Genomic DNA, 22,222 nt, shown 5'->3' on the forward strand with positions numbered 1-22,222 from the left:
CATAAATGGTCCTCTTTTCACAAGCTGCTTCACAAGGAGATATGCATGTTGGAAGCTATTAACTGTCTCAATAACAGTAGCTAGATTACTGCCCGAAGTACAATCTATGAAACTAGCAATGCCATACCATGGATAATTATTGAATTCACACAGCTTTTCAGACATAGCACTTCATAAAATGTGCAACATTCATCACAAATGTATAGACTTATTGCTGAGTTATTTTAAATTTAAGCTGCATATTTACTTTATAGCACTTAACAGAATTTTTAAAATGCTGACACATTACAGTGACTATGAAAGTTTTGAAACTCAGCTCAATGAGTAAAGAAAGGTAAGTGACTTATCAGTTAAAGAGTGGCATGTCTGGAATTCAACCTTCCATCTATTGGTTGTTTTACTTCTTCAGGTCATGCTGCCTCTATTCTCTGTAAAGCTTCAAGTAACACCAGTTTCATGTTATCTTCAGTATTTGTTCACTATGAATAACACCATTTCTGTTTTGCTAACCCTTCTTCTTTTTCAAAAGAGAAGTTCAATCTTTTTTTCTATACTGGCCAGCACTGACATCAATATGTGTTATCTAAAACCTTTAACCTTTGGGTTAATAACATGATCAACCAACCTGAAGCTGACAAGAGGAAGCTCAACACTTAGCATCTTCCATGTAAAGACTCCTAAGCTTTAACAAAAATTAAACACTCTCAGTGTTTCTATGGAGGCATAATGTGGCAGTTTGTCCACTTCCTTATAATTTGCAAACTACCTTTTTTAAATGTCAACACTTAGTAGAGGCTGTAATATCTAACCTTTTCAAATACAAATTGCAAAATACAGCTACATGAACTAATAGCGTTAATAGCTTGCTATGTCTTTAACCATCATCTATTTACTTCAATATGTGCATTTTTATTTTATTTTGAAATTTTAATAAAAAAGATTCTCTTCTTTCTTATTATCTTTTATAAACCTCAGCATATGAGGTAGTATAATGCTTTGCTGTGTGCAAGATTAGAATCATAGAATTACTCAATGGTAGAATTATAGAATTACTTCTATTGGAAAAGACCTACAGAATCATTGAATCCAACCATTAACTAACTCTATCAAATCTGGTGCTAAATCATATCCCTTTACACTACATCTGTGCACCTTTCAGACATAAACAAGCATGGAGACTCACTCACCTACCTAGCGAGCCAGTGGTTGATTACCCCTTGAATTTAGAATCTTAGAAGTTTCTTCTAATACACAATTTAAACCTCATCTGGTACACTTTGAGGCCATTTCTTCTCATCTTATCGATTGTTACTAGTAGGGAGAAGAGACCAACACCCACATGGCTGCAACCTCCTTTCAGATAATTGTAAAGAATAATAAGGCCTCACCTCAGATTCTCCTTTTCCAGACTAAACAACTCTAATTCCCCCAGATGGTCCTTATCAGGCCTGTTGTCTAGATCCTTGGTCACCATCATTGCTCTTCTTTGGAGCTGCTCCAGTATCTCAAGGTCTTTCTTGTGGTTATGGCCTCAAAACAGAACACAGTACTCAAGGTGCGACCTCATCAGTGCTGAATACTGGGGGACAACCACTTCTCTGGTCATGTTTGTCACACTACTCATGATACACGCCAGGATGCTCTTGGACTTCATGGCCACCTGAGCACACTGCTGACTTGTGTTCAGTCAGATATCAATAAACACACTCAGATCTTTTCCTGCTGGACACTTTTCCAGCTACTCTGCCTCCAGCCTGTAACGTTGCACTGAGTTTTTTGATCTAAGTAAAGGACTTGTGATTTTGTCTTCTTGAACCTCATACAGCTAACCTTGGCCCTTTGATCACCTTGTCATAGAGTATGTTCAGGCTTGGCAAGCTAGACCCACTCTTCATGAGCCCAACCTGACTGGTCCTGATCATCTGGTCACCCTGCACATGCTGTATAATAGCATTCAAGGTGATCTGCTAATTGATTTTCCCTGGTACTGAGGTCAGGTGGACAGACCTGTACTTCTTTTTACCTCATCTTGTAGATGAGTGTGACATTGCAAATTTTCAAACCTCACCAGTTAGCCAGGAGTTCTGGTAAATGATGGAATGTGGCTTGGTGAGGACTTCTGTCTGTTGGCTTGTCATCGTAGGCTTGAATGGACCAAAATTCGGCTTATACATGGCCTGCCTTGCCCAGACATATTTTTCCTGCTCTCCTTCCTTCTGCTATGGGGAAAAACAACTGCGGGAAAGAGGACAAAGAACTTGGAGCCACTGAGTCTAAGGGCTCTGGCTTGCCCAGACATGTTCCCCTGCTCTCCCTCCTTCCATGCTGGGGAAAGCAACCACAGGAAAGGAAAATTGAAGCCCCCTGGTTTCACTTCATATGGTCAAGCTTGGAAAAGTGCTATTGCTATTCTAATTGGCTAATCTATGTCCAAAGGCCTATTAGTCTTGGGCTGTACTGATAAAAGGGGATGAGCAGGAAGCACGGTGTGCTGCTGCTGCTGCCTCATTGCATCCTGAACTGCCTGGAAATTCCACTGCCTCGAGTTTACCAGGAACAGGCTCTAAATGCCTATACATTGCACATCACATTACATCCTGCACGTTCCTCTGCAAGGCTTCTGCTGAATTGGGAATCAAGAGGAAACCAGGTCCGAGACTATGCCAGACTTCCAGCTTTCTGAGAAAGTGTCTGGGAAAACTCCAAAGCCTCTAACAGCTTTGAGACAACCAACAGCAACCCCTCCACATGCTTTGGATGCTGTCTGATACTGTTTTGTGAGTAAATACTTAAAGCCTCTTGTTGCCTTCTGCCGTAATCAAAAAAGAACATCCTGTGTCCATCTAGTGGGTAAGCAGTATAATTAACCACAAGCAGTATATTGACTGCAAGAACCTTCTCTTCCAGTACAATGTTTGTGTTTGTTAGTTATCTCTTAAATTGTTTTAGTTTTGGCTGTTTCCTGTTTGCATAAGTATCCAAATCATGCATTTCAAGCCTTGTAAATAAATGTTCTGGCAAGACTTAATAAACTGTGTTCATGATTATTAACAATCTTCACCTGGATATCAAAGTTAATATGTATTATTAATTTTGCATAATTCATAACATGACTCAATATCCATAGGTGTTTGTGCCATGCAGTGTCATAGACTTCAGTATAAGTAAGAGGTGCAGCTGGTAATTAACAATGGTAATGAGGCTTTATTCTACTCCTTATCCCTTTCTTCCCACTCAGGAGTCTGAGAGTCCAGGGAAAAATTCATCCTACTACTAAAGATCGACACAAAAAAGGTATGAGTATCTCAAGATTTTTTTTTCTCATCCTTTACCACTGTGTTCTTTTCTGCATCCAACAAGGGACAGAGATTCACCTTAGCCCTCTCTTTGTTGCTAATGTATTTGTAAACAGAGCTCCTGTTTTCTTTAACAGTTGAAGACAGATTAACTTCTAGGGTTTTGTTTTTCCTTCTAATTTTCTCCCAGTGTAGTCTCACAACTGTCTAGCCTTCCTAAATGGCCTGCCCCTTCTTCCAACAACCATAAACTGTCCTTTTCCATAATTGCAACCAAATCTCTCAATTCACACAGGCAAGCCTTCTTTCCAGACAATGTTTCTTTCAGCACACTAGGATGACTTGTACATGTGCCTAAAGGGCTGCCTTCTTGAAGAGCGACTAGCCTTCCTGGACTTATTGGCCCTTTAGAACTGCCTCCCAAGGGACTCTGTTGACCAGTCTTGGAGTAGTCGAAAGCCTGCTTGCTTGAAGTTCCAAGGTGGTAGTTCTGCTGACCTCCTTCTTTGCTTCTCCAAGAACCAAGAAGTTTGTCTGACTTTGAAAGCTAATACAGAAAGTGATCCATACAAATTCTCTGCCAAATATTTAGTGTAAATGATTAGTTGCTGTAGAATGATCTCCCAAACTGTTTTATGCCTGAAAATATTCCTTGAGAAGATGCAAATCTTACTTAAATTTTATTAATAGACACTTCTTTTACAAAAAAAAAAAAAAAAATTAAAGTTGATTGAATAAACGAATGATATCCTAATTAACTCTTTTCAAACAGACATTACAAAAGATAGGCAGTTTGCATTATGGAATCTCTCCAGGAAAAAAAAATTGCTGCATATATGAAAACTAGATTGAAGATCCCTTGTGAATTGGACCAGCAGTCACAGGAGATTGATAAGAGCCCAAACTTTATCTAACATTTTACTTGAGTAGTGATAAAAATACAAGGCTAATCTGCCTAACAGCAAAAGAGTGAGAAAATCAGAGAAATCAAAAGAGGCAAGTTCCTTAAACAGGAAGTATAAATGTGAAAAAAGGAAAAAAATATAATTCCAGGTTCATGATTTCAACACTGTATTTCTGCATTTGGGCAGCATCTGTACTCATAAAGAGGCTAAGTGCAAGAGCAAAGAGAAGCTTATCTCCTTTCACTCATAAATGTTAGCATTCATTTTCAGTGTTAATGACAGTGATTTATCATTCCTCAATCAACATACACAATATCAGTGGCTAACAGGGTTTTAAGGCAGCCACCATGGCTGGGGTTTTTTTGCCAAAACTGAGGAAAGAAAAAGAAGAAAAGTTGAAGGTTCCGTGTTATAGGGAAACAGCACACCCCGTTGTTTACAAGACAAAATCACAACTCTAGGCCTGCAGTCCCCTTCCATGAGCCTTTCAGGGAAACTGAAAGCAAGAAGTGCAAGGCTACCAGCATCGAGTTTGTCACTGAGGGAGTACTATGAAGATTGATGTCCCTATGGGGCAGTTCTGGAGGATGGGATGTGGAAAGCATTCCCTGTGGGTACATCCATCAGTTAAAATAATTTATGATTTTCAGGCATTCAGCAGTCTGGCACATAATTTAAAGATGTCTGTAGCTGTTTTAGCCTTGGGCTGCATGCACAGCTCAAGATTATACATTGGCCAGGCTCCTGCAGGCATACTACCTCTGTCAAAGGAAATGCCTCTCCTCCTGATCCCCTCTCTGGTTTTCCATGATAGCACATCCTCAGTGTCCTCAGCGGCATACACTAGTATGATGTTCCTTCCATGGGAGGAAGCATAAGGATGGACAATATTTTGCAGTTCTTCCTACCATTTTGCACAGATGGCAAGTGTTTATGTCTTTCCACATGGCTGCACACTGGACAAGATGATCAAGACAGATGATTTATAATGGAGCTCATTGGAGATGAGATTTAGTCTACGGTGGTTTAATTTCACTTGGATGTCCACAAATAGGGTTGTTCTTTGTGTCTGGCTAACAACATCCCTTTGAAATAGCTTTGAGCCAGCTACCCTGTAGCATATGTAGATTATAGACACAACTTTTGTTGTTGTTGAGAGTCTATGAACATGTCAGACTTGTTTACATGCATTTAGATGTAGAATTACTCCTTAAAAAAAAATGCTCCAACCATCAGTCATTCAAATGGATCAAATGTATATGATATTAAGCAACAGGCCTTGCCTTGACAAGGAACAAGAGAGAATAATTTCAGACGGTAAAGGTAAGGCAAAAAGATGCTGTCTTCCCTGGAACGAAAACATGACACCAAACCAGCTTCTTCTTTCAAATACCTGCAGATGGACAACACAGTGATATCTTCAAAGAATTTAGAAGAAAGTATACAATTGAAGGCTGAAGATGTGAGCACAAATCCAGAAGAAAACCTTTGAAACTTACCAACTGCTCTTCTTAATCATGAAGCATGGGGGTCTTTTCCTCATTTGTGGGTCCACTCACATTCCAAACAAATCTGAAGCCATTACAATGCATGGCAGTTGATTGATAATGTGGAAAAACCTCATTTACTCACTGGCCAGACAGTTTTAAAACCTTCAGATTTTTCTAAGTCTAGGTTATTAACTGTCTGACTGTAATCACATCTTCACCATAGGGAGCTTCAAAAGCTTTTCATTTGTATTGAATCAGTTGCCTTTCTCCCTGTCTTTTTCCCCCTGGAAATAAGCTTAAATAATTCAACAAACTGCACACATGGCTAGTGATTATTGAACCATTCTGAAACACTCCAGGCAAATGGACCATTATGTAGTGGGAATTAAAACTTTCCTTGCAGCAATTGAGAGAGAGATGTATACACACATATGTATAATCCTCTCTCTCACTTGTATGTGTGTATGTGACAGCGTATGTGGACAGGGATATTTATAAACATTCCCTTCTCAGAGAGATTTTGTGACTGCCCAAAAAGCAATTGTTTGAAACAGTGCTCAAGGACTATATTAGAAATGAGACATGGCAGTTTATGTTGATGTGGTAATAATATGAATTATTATTAATAATTTAAATATTAATAACCACAAAAAAATATAAACTATGACAATTATTTTTTCATATTAAATCTCACCAGAAAATTTATTTATAAGATTAGAGTGTATGGTTGTGGGCATTTACACAGGGAACAGGCAATTTAAAGAATTAAACAAAGCCATATATGCAAACATTATTTTGAGCTTTTGGAGATTCTCGTGGTGCAATGTGCCACTTGCGTCTAGAGAGAACCAAGAGGCTCCTTTCTGCTGAGGCAAAAGACACAATCAGTTGCAGTTACAGAATCAAAGTAAAAGCTTTGATTACAAAAAGCCTTTCTAATATATTTACTCACAAACTACTATGTCTGGATTTTTGTATTACAGTTCCAGACAGTACCCAAAATATCTGGAAGTGTTGCTGTCAGTAGTATGACACCCATTGGAGGCTTTTGGAGTTTTCCCCAGGACTCTGGCAAGGTGGTGAGATTGGTATGGTCTCTGACCTGGTCTTGATGCTTTCCTGGGTGGACAGTATCCTTTCCAGGGCTCCAGACTCCTCATGGAGGTTTGCAACTGTGCGGGCAAGCATGAAGGCTTGCTAGTAGCAATAACCTGTTCTCTCTCATCACATAGACTGCAGTAAGGTCTCTCGCGGACACGTGGCTCTTCCTGTCTTACCTCTTCTGGGTAAGCCCCTTCTAAGTAAACTCATTCTGCACGGTCCAGGCAGGGTTTTCATGCTAAGGGAAGCTTTAGGCAATGATTCTTGCCTACTGTGTGAAGGCACTTAATGCCTCTCTCTGGTAAACCGAGGCATGGCAAAATTTCCAGGTACAGATGCTTGAAGCACCAAAGCCTGTTGTTACACAGCAAAGCTGGTTTGAAGCAGTAAAGCTTCCTGGTCTCCAAGGCAAAGCAAGGCAACAGCAGCATGGCATGGAGAAGTGTAGTGAGGCAGAGCACACTGTTTACAGCTGTGCTCGTATTTATCAATCGCCTGAGTCCTGATAGCTCCATTTGCCCATAGAGATTAGCCAATCAAAATCAAGGTCTTGTATGGGGATTGGGGCATCCCTCAATATCAGTACAAGCTAGGGAATGATGAAATTGAGAGCAACCTTGTAGAAAAGGACTTGGGAACACTGATGAGCGAGAAGCTGGATGTGAGCCAACAATGCACATATGAGCCCAGAAGGCAAATGACATCCTGGGCTGTTTCAAAAGAAACATGGTCATCAAGTTGAGAGAGGGGAATTCTTCTACTCCACTCTGCTCTGGTGAGATTTCACCTGGAGTACTATGTCCAGTTCTGGGGCCCCAAATAAAGAAGACTTAGACCTGACAGAGAGGGTCCATTGTAGGGTCACAAAATGAGGGGAGCTGGAGTACCTCTGCTATGAAGACAGGATGAAAGAACTGGAGTTGTTCAGGCAGGAGGAAAGAAGGCTCCAGGGAGAACTTATAGACACATTTCAATATCTGAAGGAGACCTACAGGAAGGCTGGGGAAGGACTGTTTAGAAGGGCTTGTAGTGAAAGGACAAAGAGCAATGGTTTTAAACTGGAGCAGGTTAGATTTAATTTGGGCATAAGGAGGAAGTTCTTTATAATGAGAGTGGTAAAATACTGGAATCAGTTGCCCAGCAATGTGTTTGAAACCCTGTCCCTGAAGACTTTCATGATCTGACTTGAAGTAGTCCGGGTCAGCCTGATCAAGTTGGACGTGTACCTGCTGGCCACAAGGGCAGCTGGACAAGATTTTTAAAAAATAATTTTTATTTATTTATTGTGGACCACTAAATGGATAAAGAATTAGCTTGATGGCCACACCCAAAGAGTGGCTGTCAATGGGTTCATGTCCAAGTGGAGATCAGTGACAAATGGAGTCCCTCAGGGACCAGTCCTGGGACCAATCTGCTGGTCACAATTTAACTTCTCCATAATATAGGGAAACATAAGTCCAAAAAGGTCTCATAAGATCTCATAGAAATTCTTGCTTTTAGGGCACTATACAACAACTGCATTCAGAACCAATTCAAGAACTGACTTCAGAATAGTTCTGACCTTTCTGCTCAGTAGTGCTGAACCAGTTGTAAAACTTTTAAGAATATTTTATGACCTTATCCGCCTGCAAGTTCTGATACTATTGTAAGCTTTGCCTAGGTATTTGGTAAGAACAAATTATTTAGAGAAGAAAGTATACATGACTATATTCCCCTCAGTCACTCATATATGTGTCAGTTATGCTGGTATCAAATACTTCAGTTAAGGTTTTTTTGTTATACTGGAGATTGAGAGAACTCAGAAACAGGCAGTGGAATCTCTTTTTTAGAAAATTCATATTTCCTTCTCACTCAAGAAAAAGGATAGAGAGGTAAATATGTTAAGTCCAGGACTCAGGAACAGCATCTTCCAGTGAGCAGCTTTCTAAAAATGTATGCATTATTAACTGTGGTACCAGAATTTGTAAAGAAAAGTAAGACACGGAGCTACTATAGCTTATTTCATGTGTCTGTTTTGTGCATTAAGTATGTAACAAAATATAAGTAAGGCAATGAAAACTAACATAATGTAATTAAAATGCAGAAAACAATTTATGTCATGTCTATGTCAACTTTAGGACACACTGTGCTCATGGACATAAATTAACTGCTTGTCCATTTCTGTGGTTGAACCACATTGTTTCCTGATTGCTAGAAATAAATCCTGTAATACCAGTTTTCAAAAGTCACTTTTATTTGATTGATACATTGCATATATTCCAGCAGTAGCACACCTCCATGCATGAGTAGCATGCATCTTCCATGCAAGAGCTTCTTCCACAGAGAGGTTGCTTTGTAGAGCAGTTCAATGCAATGTGCATTTAAATTGGCTTTAAAATGCACTTTACTTATTGAAGATCAGCTTAGACATAGTTACCAATAACCTGAGACTGACAATAGCACCAGTAAGAAAAGGGAATTCAGATAGAAGATACTGCCACTGTATTGCAATGACAAATAAAAATCACACTATTTTTAGTGTCAAGATTACATTTCATCATTGCCATTTGGCTAGTTGGTCATTCAGAGCCAACATCATCATGTAAAAATTGCATAGTAACTTTATTTAAAATCACAAGATTTTTGTTCTTCAGATGCTCCTGGATTTTAGTTGGGCAGGTCAAAGAATCATCATAATTTTCAGAAATATAAATGGTGAATAGGATGTTGCAGAGGGCAGAAATACGTGGCCGAGTCGAGAATTTATCAAAAATAGATATTTTTTATTTTTACAAAACCCGCCCCCACAACTATATATATACAAAGATTAATTTCGTTTGATAAACAGGTTGAGTTGCATGAGAATTCTACAAGGATACCATTAATAATCTGACTATATATATTTGGAAGTCAGTTTTTGGAAAAGGCCTCAGCTATTAATTAATAGCGGTTTCTTACTAAATTAAGCTAAGCCAAATAACTCACTCAGGCTCGCTCGTGCGGTCTGTCTTCCTCCTCCAGCGGCTGCAGGAGTCGTTAAGGGTCGTTAAGGGTCGTTAGGCAAACAAAGGTGTGCCTAACACCAAAGCAAGTCCTTAGTCTCTCTGCAGTCCAGGCACAAGGGAGTGAACGAACTCAGGCAGAGACATGCGTCCAGACACACGCAAAATCCAAAGCGGGAACCCCAAAGGCGGGAAGACCCCCAATATTTATAAACTTGGCTAGACAAAGGGCAGAGTTACCACACTTTAGGCGCGAAAGCACACGGCCAATCCCAGCCTGGCTCCAGCGCGGGAACTCACGGGGCAGTCGCCCCCTTCACGGGGCAGTCCCCGCCCCCTTCACGGCTGCAGGGCAGGCGAGGGGGGGGGGGAAACCAGGCGGCTTTTCCCCTTTCCCCCCGAAGTCCGGGCAGGAGAGGAATTTAGGGGTACAGGACTCCAGGACATAGGAGAATGGATAATTTTTTAAAATTTATTTATTTATTTTTGGTTCAGATTTCTTTGAAATCTTCATTAGCAGAAAATTTAGGAAGCAGTAACAAGAATGTAGTGCCACACTACAAATCAAACTATGGACTCCAACACTGCCATCTTTTGCAATTTAGGCTTCAGCACTGACTATGCTGATATTCTGCTTGTCCCCAGAGAATTGAGAGACCTAAGTACAATCAAGATAGCTACTTTTTCCTTTGTAGTTTTTGTCTGAGGGCTCCTCATATTTATGTGCTTTGTTAATTTTCCCTGACAGATATCCTTTCCATACTCTCCACACTTTTTCCCCTCCCCACTTTTATTTTACCTAGTCTGAGTCTAAGTGGAATGAGATTCAGCCTGAACTATAGCACACAGACAGTTTGATGTTTACACGGGTTTAGGATCACTGGACTTCAAGGCTAAATTGATCCAAAACCTAACAGCACACCATATTCAGGGAGATGTAGCTAGCTCAAACTGAATGTGAAAGCATAACGGTTATCAAGATCTACAGGCTGTGTGAATTCTAACTCTCGGTTTTAATGAGATAGCCTGAATGCAGGATTGCAATTGGCTCACATTATTTACTTTATGTATCTGTCTGCTAAAAGAAATGGCTGAAACAAGATGTAAGTAATGGAAACTCCTCACAAGTTCATTTCAAATTCTACAAAAGCCAAACATTTTGTAAGCTCATAAAAGTAAAATTCATTTTTCATCCTCTCTCATGGCTTCTTATTTTTGTGTTTCTTTAGAATCATAGAATCAACCAAGTTGGAAAAGACCTCCAAGATCATCCACTCCAACCTAGCACCCAGCCCTAGACCATCAATTACACCATGGCACTAAGTGCCTCATCCAGTCTTTTCTTGAACACCCCCAGGGACAGTAACTCCATCACCTCCCTGGGCAGCCCATTCCAATGGCAAATCACTCTCTATGGGAAGAACTTCCTTCTAACATCCAGACTATACGTCCTCTGGCACAACTTGAGACTGTGTCCCCTTGTTCTGTTGTAGGTTGCCTGGGAGAAGAGACAAATCCTCATCTGGCTACAGCTTCCCTTCAGGTAGTTTTAGATAGCAATAAAGTCACCCCTGATCCTCAAGAAACTTTTATTATTTAAAAAAATAGAAAAGGAAAAATTTAAGGTAAACTTGCAGAACAAATCTTCTGATTGTTCAAGTAAATACCTGTGAATTGGTAACCAATCTGTGAACTCAAATTGCACCAGACTACTGTTAATCTTATTTTAGTCAATAATACTTGTCCTGTTGTGAATTACTGGTTAATTTGTGCATTACTTGTCAATGTCATGAAGTGAAATCGTACGTTGGGCACTGATAGCTGAGATTTTCCAGTGCTAAGTAATAACAAAATTTGCTAGTCACAACTCATTTTTTACGAGATTCATATTATGTAGGTGTACACTGTACACTCAATAGTCTGGTACAGTACTGAAACTTCACTAAGATGAAAGAGTAAAATGTATCTCTGTCCCCTAATATGGGATGCAGTAAGATTTCAGGAAACCATACTAAACCATTCCCAAATACCGTCTTCTGAATTGTACCCTTGCCTTGGAAGGGTACAATTCAGAAGTTGCAATATGCAATGAGCATATATCATTCAAAATTCTTTACCTAAGATGCAACTATTTGACTTCTGGTTTCTACTCTTAAGCAAATCTAAGGCAGACATTCTGAAACCTGGGAGTTATGAAGAATTTTGAACTTCCACATCTGTTATAGAAAAAAAACAATCCTATTTGCAGATACAAGATTTGGGAAGCAGATCATGGAATGCTTAGGCTTTCTACATCTTTCTCTGCTCACTCAGTCTCAGTTTTGGGGTTTGCTTTATACCATTTTAGAAAAGAAGGGTTTAATCAGATTATATGTTAGGCCCAGTTGATTAATTACTCTGTTATTGAGGCAGGATTGTACAGGGTTTTAATGCTAAGAATCAGCTTCCCTAGTTCTACCTCCTGCCATCATCTGTCAGATTATGCTTCATTACTAGTCCATTCATTTTCCAGATAGCTCAGGAAAAAAGAAGCAGAAGAAGTCAGCTTATCTAAAAATGGTATTCCTTTCTGTAGTTATGGAGTAAAGAATTAACAAAAGGCAATAATTTCTGTCTTATTTCAGGGTACAGCACTTTAATTATTACTTAGCATCAATTTCAATAAGAGTATAAGTTAATAAATTGAAGTCTGGTTGGTTCTTATCAATCTTAGAAAACCATATGTGAGGAATGGCACAGAGTTTATATATATTTGGTTGGGTGTTTAGGGTTTCTGTGTTTTTGTTTTTTTTTTTTTTTCTTTTTTTCTTTTTTTTTTTAATTTCTCTAAATATGTTTCTTTGGTAAATATGGTGAAGTGCAGCTTGGTAGAGTTTCATTTAGAAATGTAGTTTTGCTGTCACACGTATAAATAAGAGAAGCGGTTTCAAGTTGAAAAATGTTACAAAAATCCTACTGCCATTTGTCATTAAAAGTTACACCAACCTTCCAGAGTAAAAGTAATATTTTGTTCAATGTCCTCTCTCAAATACTTGGAAAATTATTTTCTTGTCTTTATGTTTTTTGTTACAGGCTGTCTTCTTCAGACACCTAATGAAAGATGATTACTCTTATGGAGATGAGATGTAAAAAGGCTAAATGCAGGCTTCTACACTTTGGCCCCAACAACCCCAAGCAGTGCTACAGGCTGGGCAAAGAGTGGCTGGAGAGCAGCCAGGCAGAAAAGAACCTGAGGGTACTGGCTGAGCATGAGCCGGCAGTTGTGCCCAGGTGGCTAGGAGAGTCAATGGCATCCTGGCCTGAATCAGGAACAATGTGGCCAGTAGGACAAGGGAAGTTTTTCTGCCCCTGTACTCAGCACTGATCAGGCCACACTTTGAGTGTTTTGTCCAGTTCTGTGCCCCTCAATTCAAGAGACATGTTGACATACTGAAATGTGTCCAGAGAAGTGTCATGAAGCTGGTGAGAGGCCTGGAACACAAGGTCTATGAGGAGACACTGAGGGAGCTGGGGTTGTTTAGCCTGGAGAAGAGGAGGCTCAGAGGTGACCTCATTCCTGTCTACAACTACCTGAAGGGAGGCTGTATCCAGGTGGGGGTTGGTCTCTTCTGCCAGGCAACCAGCAACAGAACAAGGGGACACAGTTTCAAGTTGTGCCGGAGCAGGTATAGGCTGGATGTTAGGAGGAAGTTCTTCCCAGAGAGAGTGATTTGCCATTGGAATGGACTGCCCAGGGAGGTGGTGGAGTCACCATCCCTGGAGGTGTTCAAGAAAAGACTGGATGAGGCTCTTGATGTCATGGTCTAGTTCACTGGATAGGTCTTGGTGCTAGGTTGGAGTGGATGATCTTGGAGGTCTCTTCCAACCTGGCTGATTCTATTATTCTATTTCCTTAATGGATGTCTAAAGAATGAAATTTTGATAACTGTAAAAGTAAAATAATTGTTTGCACCACTGACAGTGCACTTCAGTACTACATATACAGGAACAACTGTGGTTCTCTTCAGCTAATTGTCTGCTTGTGTGCTTAACTGTTACCCAGTAGTACCCATTTTGATACAAAGGATACCAGCAAAACTAAAGAAAAATGAACTATTTATACATGCTAAAGAAAAATTTTGCTGGAAAAGGATTGCTGTAGAAAATGTTGAGCTCCTTTTGCTGTCAGACTCTTTGTGGATTTTTAACATAAAAATTAGAGAATCATGTATTCTTTCTGTAGAGATGGGATTTCAAATTTAGAAGCCTAGGGCACCTGTCCAATTTGTAAAAGTGCTGAGTAGCTTAAAATTCCATTGCCCTCAGATGTTTTGTTCTGATATCACCTGAGACTTTGATCCACCAATGATTTGCATTTTGCATACTGCAAGAGTAACCAAAATCACACAGTGAGCTATGAGGATAATGTAATGGCAGCTAACTCAATTATTCGGATTTTTTACATTATGTTCTTCCTTTTGATTCCATTCCTCAATAATATTGTTTCTAGGAACAGCAGATTTCAGAAAGATCAACTAGCACTCTCACATTTTCCTTAATATTGAATCTTCTTAATAATAAAAAATATTGAGTGTAGACTCTTTCTTTCCCCATCTTTTTACCATGAAATGTGATGTTTACTCATTAGCTTTACAACATACTTTTAAGTGTGTTGATATTTCCCTGTTTTCACAGAACTGTCTAAATTAAGGATAGCAGAAGGAGATGTAACATTAAAATTGCATTTAACAAATTTGGGTGGAAATTATTTTGAAGTCTTGTTTTTCCAAACTCATGTTTTCAAGGGTTTTGATTGGGTTTTTTTGGACAAGATATGCCAGTATTTCTTGGTAAGGATTCTCTTCTGTTTCACTTCATGTCTTTTGCTGTTTGAATGGTTGTGTTACTATCATAGAGACAGCATTTTGAGGTATATAAGTAGACAAATCACGTGAAAGGTAGATAAAACAGAATAGAAATCCAAAGGCATTGAACAATAGTGAGGGGAGAAAAGATTTCACTGCAACAAATACCTGAGAAAGAGGAAAGACTAATCTGTACTGGTGAGAGTCATGGTTTTAGAGGGCATGATTTTAGAATGAAATATATGATTGAGTTTGCCAAAACCAGTTGAACTGCTACGAGTGAAGACAGACATGGATGAAGACTGACGTGACTCATGTAAAAGAAATCAAAAGACCTTTCAAAAACAAATTCAACAAAACATCTGAGCAGGGGTGCCATGGGAAAGACCCAGAAAGTAACATAGTGGGTGAATAGTCCTTCTTGGTTATGTCAGTGAAATAAATGTTGTGACTAGAACAAGAAAGCAAAGAAGAAAATGTAGAATAGAAGAGAATATTGAAGTATTACAGGGCAAGTGAAAAAGAAAGTAAGGAATGATAAGGGGAGAGATCTCTGATCACTCAGGCACTGATGTACTGTTCTTCTAAAGGTCTAGCAAGGAAGAGGCGTATTTTTACAAGGATCTCAAGTGAGGATAAAGAATAAATTGCTGGTCTTGGAGTTAATGTCTTCAGCAGTAAGTCAAAATAGAAAGAGTGATCATAAATATAAATTCAATGAGATGTGTCATCCATGGTAGACAGAATCAAAATAATCAATCAGGGATTTCATGTCATCTTACCATGTTCCATGTCTGTAGAGACCCATGAGGAAAAATAACACCCCCTCAATCTTTTATGTCCTTTCAATAAACAGAAAAATCCTCTAATCTCTGTTTCTAATCCTTCCCCAGTTCCACCGACACATTCACCAAATAATGAGGATTGTGGGCAGTAAGAACAGGGAAAATGCTGAAAGCTTGGCAGAGGCGCATACTGTGTACCTGTACCGTAAGAGGGGGACAAAATACTACAGGTTAGGCATAAAGAGCCCTGAGAAAGACTGAAATATATTTTTATCTTGTTTTCTGTGTAGACCCCATGAAAATCAGTGGTGCTCCCATGAGCAGCTTACATGCATAAGGCCACTAATAAGTGCACCTGAACCATATAGTGTTTCCGCTCAGTGACTCCTACAGAACAGCAGAAAGTAGATGTGTAGAATCTTTCCTGCTCCATTCTATGGACATTTTGGTTTCATCTTTGCCATGCTTTTCCTTGACCAGATGAATCTAGTCCATACTGAAACGAAATAACTCTGGGGGAAAAAAATGAACAAAGTCAACTAGAAATCCTCTTTTATTTCTTAAATGTCTAATGAATTTAAAAGGTTTAGGATTTGATCAGGAAAACTAGCCCAAAGCATCAGGACTTGTTATAATGTTGCAGGACTAAGATATAGCTCAGTAAAGCATAAATGCTGTAAAGCATGGCAGGATGTACATTGAAGCAGTGAGGCAGAACACTACTAGAAGCAAAGAGCATGTTACGGTAGAAACTATGGCAGTAGCAGCATGCAGCAAGCAAGCATGTTGTCTCTATCTGCTCATCTTTTTTACCAGTGTAGCCTGAGACCTAGTGGGCCTTTGGACACAGAATAGCCAATCAGAATGGCAGTTAGTTGAGCTTGACCATGTTAGGTGAAACCATAGGCTTACTTTATCCAAATTTGGAAAAACACAGGCCTTGCATGAGGCAAGCACAAGTCAAGTTTACCTCAGAATGTAAACAGGAGCTAAATGAGTCCAGGCAAGCCAGGGTCCTTAGACTCAGTGGCTCCAAGTTCTTTGTCCTCTTTCCCAAAGTTGCTTCTTTCCAAAACAGAGCAGAAAAACATGTCTGGACAAGCCAAGACATGTTCAGGCCTATTTTGGTCTATTCAGGCCTACCATTGTCCTGGTAGGGCATAAATCCTGATGGGCAGGTTTAGCCCTGGCTCTCCTCCTCCTGTTCTGTTGGGGTCTGGGAGTGAGTAGATTGTGCAAACAATAAGGGTTTCGCCCCAGCAAAGCCTTGAGGTCTAGAGGTTTAGCACTTTGTATCAGGTGTCTTTTGCTGCCCTCAATATGACTGCATAGTCGAAGGCATGAAGCTTTGAATTCATTGGCCAGAACAATGGTACTAGTGCCTATTGGCCCATTTGATTTCAAAATCAGGTATATAAAGAGGGATGATTTAGAAAACCATGCCTTTCTACTGTGCCTTTCTACATTTAGCCTTTCTACAGCAGTCTTTCTACATTTAGCCTTTCTATATGAAGCCTTTCATGCCTATGTCTGCACGGAGCCTCTCCTCGTTTGCAGCTCGTTAACAGGTGGCCATGTGTTTGCAGTTCACACTAGTGGCTTAGTGGCATCTCCTTCCTCCTCTGCCTGAAATATTTGTATTTCGTCCTGGGATTAACATGAGTTTGAAAGTGTCTTTCATACAGGAGATGTACCCAGGGATGAAAGGCATTGTGAGTATATCCCGAGACTGCATAGGCATTAATTAGAATTTTTCCTGTTCTTGAGTTATTGTTTCTCAAGTTCTGATTGATTAAATTGTTTAATTCTATGCAATTGCTTTATGTCAACCAAAAACCTAAAGAACCTTAGGGATTTTTCCCAATTTTTGAATATTAATATAAAAAATCATAATTCATAACCAATTATTAATTTCTGATGTGACCATGACACCTCATCAGGAAGAGCAGTCAGAAGAAGAGTGAGTGCAGATCAGACCAAACTATGAATTTCAAAATATTATAATATTTTACAGTACTATTTCATAAAACTTAAATGAGTATCAATACTAATACCTTTCTTCCCAATCAAGAATTAATTTTTTATCTACAGTTGCATGATTTGGACTAACTAAAAAATAAAATTTTTTTTAAAAAAAGCCTTTTGTGTTAACAAAACATTGTGCAGATTGATAAACTGGGTTACACAGAGAGGGGAAGTTTACATACATGAGGAAAAAGGGTACATAGAAGTGCAAAGGAATGTCTTTCCACTAATTCTTGAGTGGAAGAGATTAGGCTTGTTTATTTTCTGAAGAGGACTGATAGGATTTGAGAGAAGGAGGACAGAAGAGACAAAGATGGCGCCAAAGTTGACCTGGATATTGGAATTATAGTGATAGCCAGGGTGACTCAAAAACGAGGTGGTCACTTAATAGGGAAATATTAGGAGTTCATCTGAAACTACACAGAGTATTTCCAGATTTCAGTGGCTAATTAAACATACAGACAACACATTTGAGATAGAGTCTTTTGCAAGTTAATAATCTTTCATCTGTCCAGAAAGACCTCTTGTTCCACATAAATATGTATTTTCAGTGAAGACACCAATTATTTAAATGTGAGCATTATTATGCTATTCCTTAACACAAGGGTTCATTACATGTCTGGCATAAGAGACAAATCAGATAAGTGCTTAGCAGCTTCAATGCTGTCAAATTCTTTCGTGAGTGTAATGTTACTGAATTTACTCTACACAAGTAATAATATAATACAAGTGTAGGTTTAATGGGCAATTTTATTAGCAGAAGAGAATCTCTTTGGCTGTAACAAAAACAAATGTCTTCATTTTACCACAATACTTTTTCCCTTAAAACTCCATGAAGATCTGCTTTTTGTTACTCACCTCACACTGAAAGAAGATTTAAGATACCCTATCTATTCAGAGTTATATCATTAGGAATTCAGTAATGGTAGATGAAATAAAAACTATTGTACAGTAATGATGTTACCAAATCAAAAAGCTTTTCTTTCATAAATCTCTTCAAAGTTTGCTAACTCAATGAAGAAACTTGGAAACTACTCCTAATCACTGAGGTTTTTTTTCAAAGACATTTCCTCATTCAGATAATGGCAAAAGCTCAAATAGCGAATCAGGGCAAAGACAAGGAATACATTCTTTCACAGGTTTCATAGTTTCTGTATTTGATGACAGTTCTGGAAATATCCCAATAATAAAAGGAAGATATTGTATTTATGAAATGGTTCAGCTTTATAGCATTTTCTGGTACCTGTTTCTGAAACACTGGAAACCAATAAAAAGTGCTAGCCATACAATTAAAATTCAAAAGCAAATATGGAATATGCAAACAATTGGATAAGAGTGTAAAAGAACCCCTAGTTAACCAGGATACAGTTCAAGAATAGAATGTATCACAATTTTTAAAATCATACTTTTTATGTCATGCTTTCCATCTTTTGCAGTATGTCTTCTTGTTCTCTCTACATTACTGCTACTCTTATTTTCTTTTTTCTGTCACAAGTATCTCAATTTTTTCTTCAAGCTAACCTCTTCCTTTTCTTGAAAGACCATTTTTACCACCTCTCTCTCATAGTAACATTTACTCCGATCATCTGTTCTATGTATTCTTCCTCCTCTGTATTCTAGAGACATCCAAAGCTTCTGTGGAAGTAACTTACTAACCTGTTGCCTGCTTTTGCTTAGCTTTGTGGACAGTAATAGGGGATATTCTTGTGCCTTAGAAAGAATGACAAAAATGACATTATTGAAACACTATAGTACAATTAAGAAGTAAATGGAGGAAGGAAAATAATGTCCTCAGAATGCAGAAGGACAGAAGAAGGTCATAACATTGCTGAGAAATGGAAATCTGTCTAAAAGTTAGCACAGGTCATCAAAAGGTCTCCAGCTAGGTGCTCCTGAAGTGACCCTTGAAATGGTGTATGGTAATAAAGTCTTCCTGAAAATATTAAATATGAACTCAGATACAAAGGCTGACTAGATAAATTACCTGTTTTAACCTTAAAATGAGAACTTTCTGATCTCTTTGATGATAATTCAGTGGAAATTAATACAAATTGGAAAAATGTTGTATGAGCTGGGAAACTGCACACTAGCTATTGGAGAATGTCACCTTACTGTGATGGAAGGTCCAAGTTATCCCTAGAATACATATCCAAGACATGTCCTAAACACCTACCTGAATACCCACCTTGTCCTCCCCTTCCCCCCACCACTTCATTCCTGGATGGAAGAAGTGGGAAAGCAGACAAAAGCCTTGGCACCTCCCAGTCTATCACAGAGACACCATATTTGGCCTTGTTTTGCAGCCTGTTTTGTCTTTGTTAAACACAGTTCGTGGATGTAAGGCATGTGCACGACTCTTTTTTGGTGAAATAACTTAGAATTGGTTCTAAGGGTGGTTTATTCTGTTGCTGTTGGTCAAAGATACTTGTCAAAATGCTTAAAAACCTAGCAAACTTGTTCATTTACTGCTGCTGCTTTTGTTTTGTCCACTACCTGTGGACATAGACTCCCTCATTCCTCACTGAGCCAAGGGACTGTAATGGCTTCTCCCATGCTGGGATTCAGCTGCCCACCATTGTGGAGGGCCTGTAGGCCCAAAAATAGGCTTATTTATGCCTTGCCTTGCCTGGACATGTTTTTTTGCCCAAACCAGAGGCAAACACATTAAATGGATAAAAGGGGCACAATAGGCCTGGTCCCATAACGTCTGGTCTGCCCCACACGCCCAGGTCATGTCTGCCCAGAATAAGGCCTATGTGATTCCCGTGTTTGGAAAGTCCAGGCCCTTGGCTTTTGCCTATTATGGTATGGTTTGGCTGACTGCCAACCTGATTGGTCATTCTAGTGGCCAAGGGGCCATTAATCTCGGCCCACATTTAATAAACAGGGGTACACAGGTAAACAATGTGCTCTGACTCCCTTGCTCACACTCAACACATTCAGGCTCATTATTAGACTTAGACTCACCAGCACTACTTAAGCCTAATTGCTTTGCTGTTATTACGGAGACAGAATCTCCCATAGTCTCCCAGCCAGCTGTGCACATTTGCACACCACTGTGGTGAGTTACCAGGACCAGATCCTGTATTGTCTGCCTTTACCTATGGAGCTCAGACTCCCGTGCAGCCATGCACCATATTGCACACCTGCTGCCTTATCATTGCCTGGTAAGCGCGCCACTGCTGCTGAGTTAACCAGGAGCAGACTCCACTTGTCCGCATGTGATTGGCCTGCTAGCCATCATGAGGTCGTGCTGAGACAGCATGATATCCTGCCTCTGCACCTGAAGGTCCTGCCTAAGAATCCCTGGACAGAGCATCCAGAAGAGACCAGGAGACAAAGGCAGAGATTGCATCCTTCACCCAGAGAACAAGTTCAGAGACTGTCATTTTCCCCACAATCCAGGAAGAATCTCCTTCCCCCTAAAGCTGAGAGGATTCCAGCCTCATAGTCCACAGGCCAAGACTCCCCTGAAGTCTGGACACTGGCATAGCCTGTGACGTAGCCCCAGCATGTAATTTCTATTGCCTCTTGCCCTAGAGCAGAAAGAGCTTTCAGCCCACCTGCTGGACAAACAGCAAATTGACCCCAAGCAGTATTTGCCACGGGGAAAACTCCTCTCTCTGTTTATAGTTTGAATTGTTTGCTAGCTATTAAAAAGTTACTGTTGATGTTAATCCTAGAATGTCTTTCATAACCATGTAGGATCCTTTTAATATTTAATTACAGTGGTTGGGGGTGGCAAGAGTTCAGAATATTGAATTTAATAAATATATATTTTTATAGAATATTATCTCCCACCAATTAATTTCTCCCATCCGCCACAATGAGTGTAGGTGGCAGAATACCCCTCCACAACACCCACTTAAACTCAGTTGAGCCTGAATCTGTTTTAACTCTGTCTGAGTCTAGGTGATAACCTATCAATGAGTTGCAACATTGAGACCTGCCAGCCTGCTGCTGCAGCCCAAGGGCAAACTTGCTATACACCGCACCTGATAGGACTGCTCCAGCCCGCAAACCTGGATCCTGCTTTGCCCATCACTCCAATAACCTCCTGAGAGCCATGGAGGATTTGCTTTGTGTCCATGGATCTTCTCAGACAATGTGCTCAATCTGAGCTACACAAGCAACAAAATCCTGTGGCATGATCACCATGTGGTGGGCCACCATGTGGCTCAGACTATATTTTTCCTTATTTATGCTTCTACATATGCTTTTGGATTACGAGTATTGAGACTCTGACCAGTAAGAAAACTAACTCTCTAGTCTGACGTTTGTGAAAGTTTTTGTTTAACATTTAAGCAGCAGCTTGTGATGCAAGACTCTCCAGAATCATACAATCATTTAGACTGAAAGGGCTTTTAAGACCATTGAGTTCAACAGCACAGGTCAATAATTTCTGGTTCAAAATCCTATAGCCATTACTGCTTACAAAAGTTGGTTGTAAAATAGTAATAGTGCTCAGAATTCTTTGAAGGCATAACTCTAAAGACAGCCGTTTATACTACAACCTACAATGTTTGTACTCAAGGACACAGAATCCTCCAAAATGTAATATTCCAGTTAACGGAATATTTTTGTCTCTTAAGAACAGAATGGCTAAAACAAATTTTTTAATCTCCATATGTTGACATCTGATCTATTAATTCAGTTATGGAGAAATGTGAAGACATTTATATTCTTGATTTCCTTGGGGATTGAGTCCACCATCAGTAAGTTTGAAGACAATACCAAGTTGGGAGCATGTGTTGACCTATTACAGGGCAGGAGGGCTCCGCAGAGGGATCTGGAC

Source organism: Pogoniulus pusillus, chromosome Z (assembly GCF_015220805.1).
Source record: "Pogoniulus pusillus isolate bPogPus1 chromosome Z, bPogPus1.pri, whole genome shotgun sequence".
Lineage (NCBI taxonomy): Eukaryota > Metazoa > Chordata > Aves > Piciformes > Lybiidae > Pogoniulus > Pogoniulus pusillus.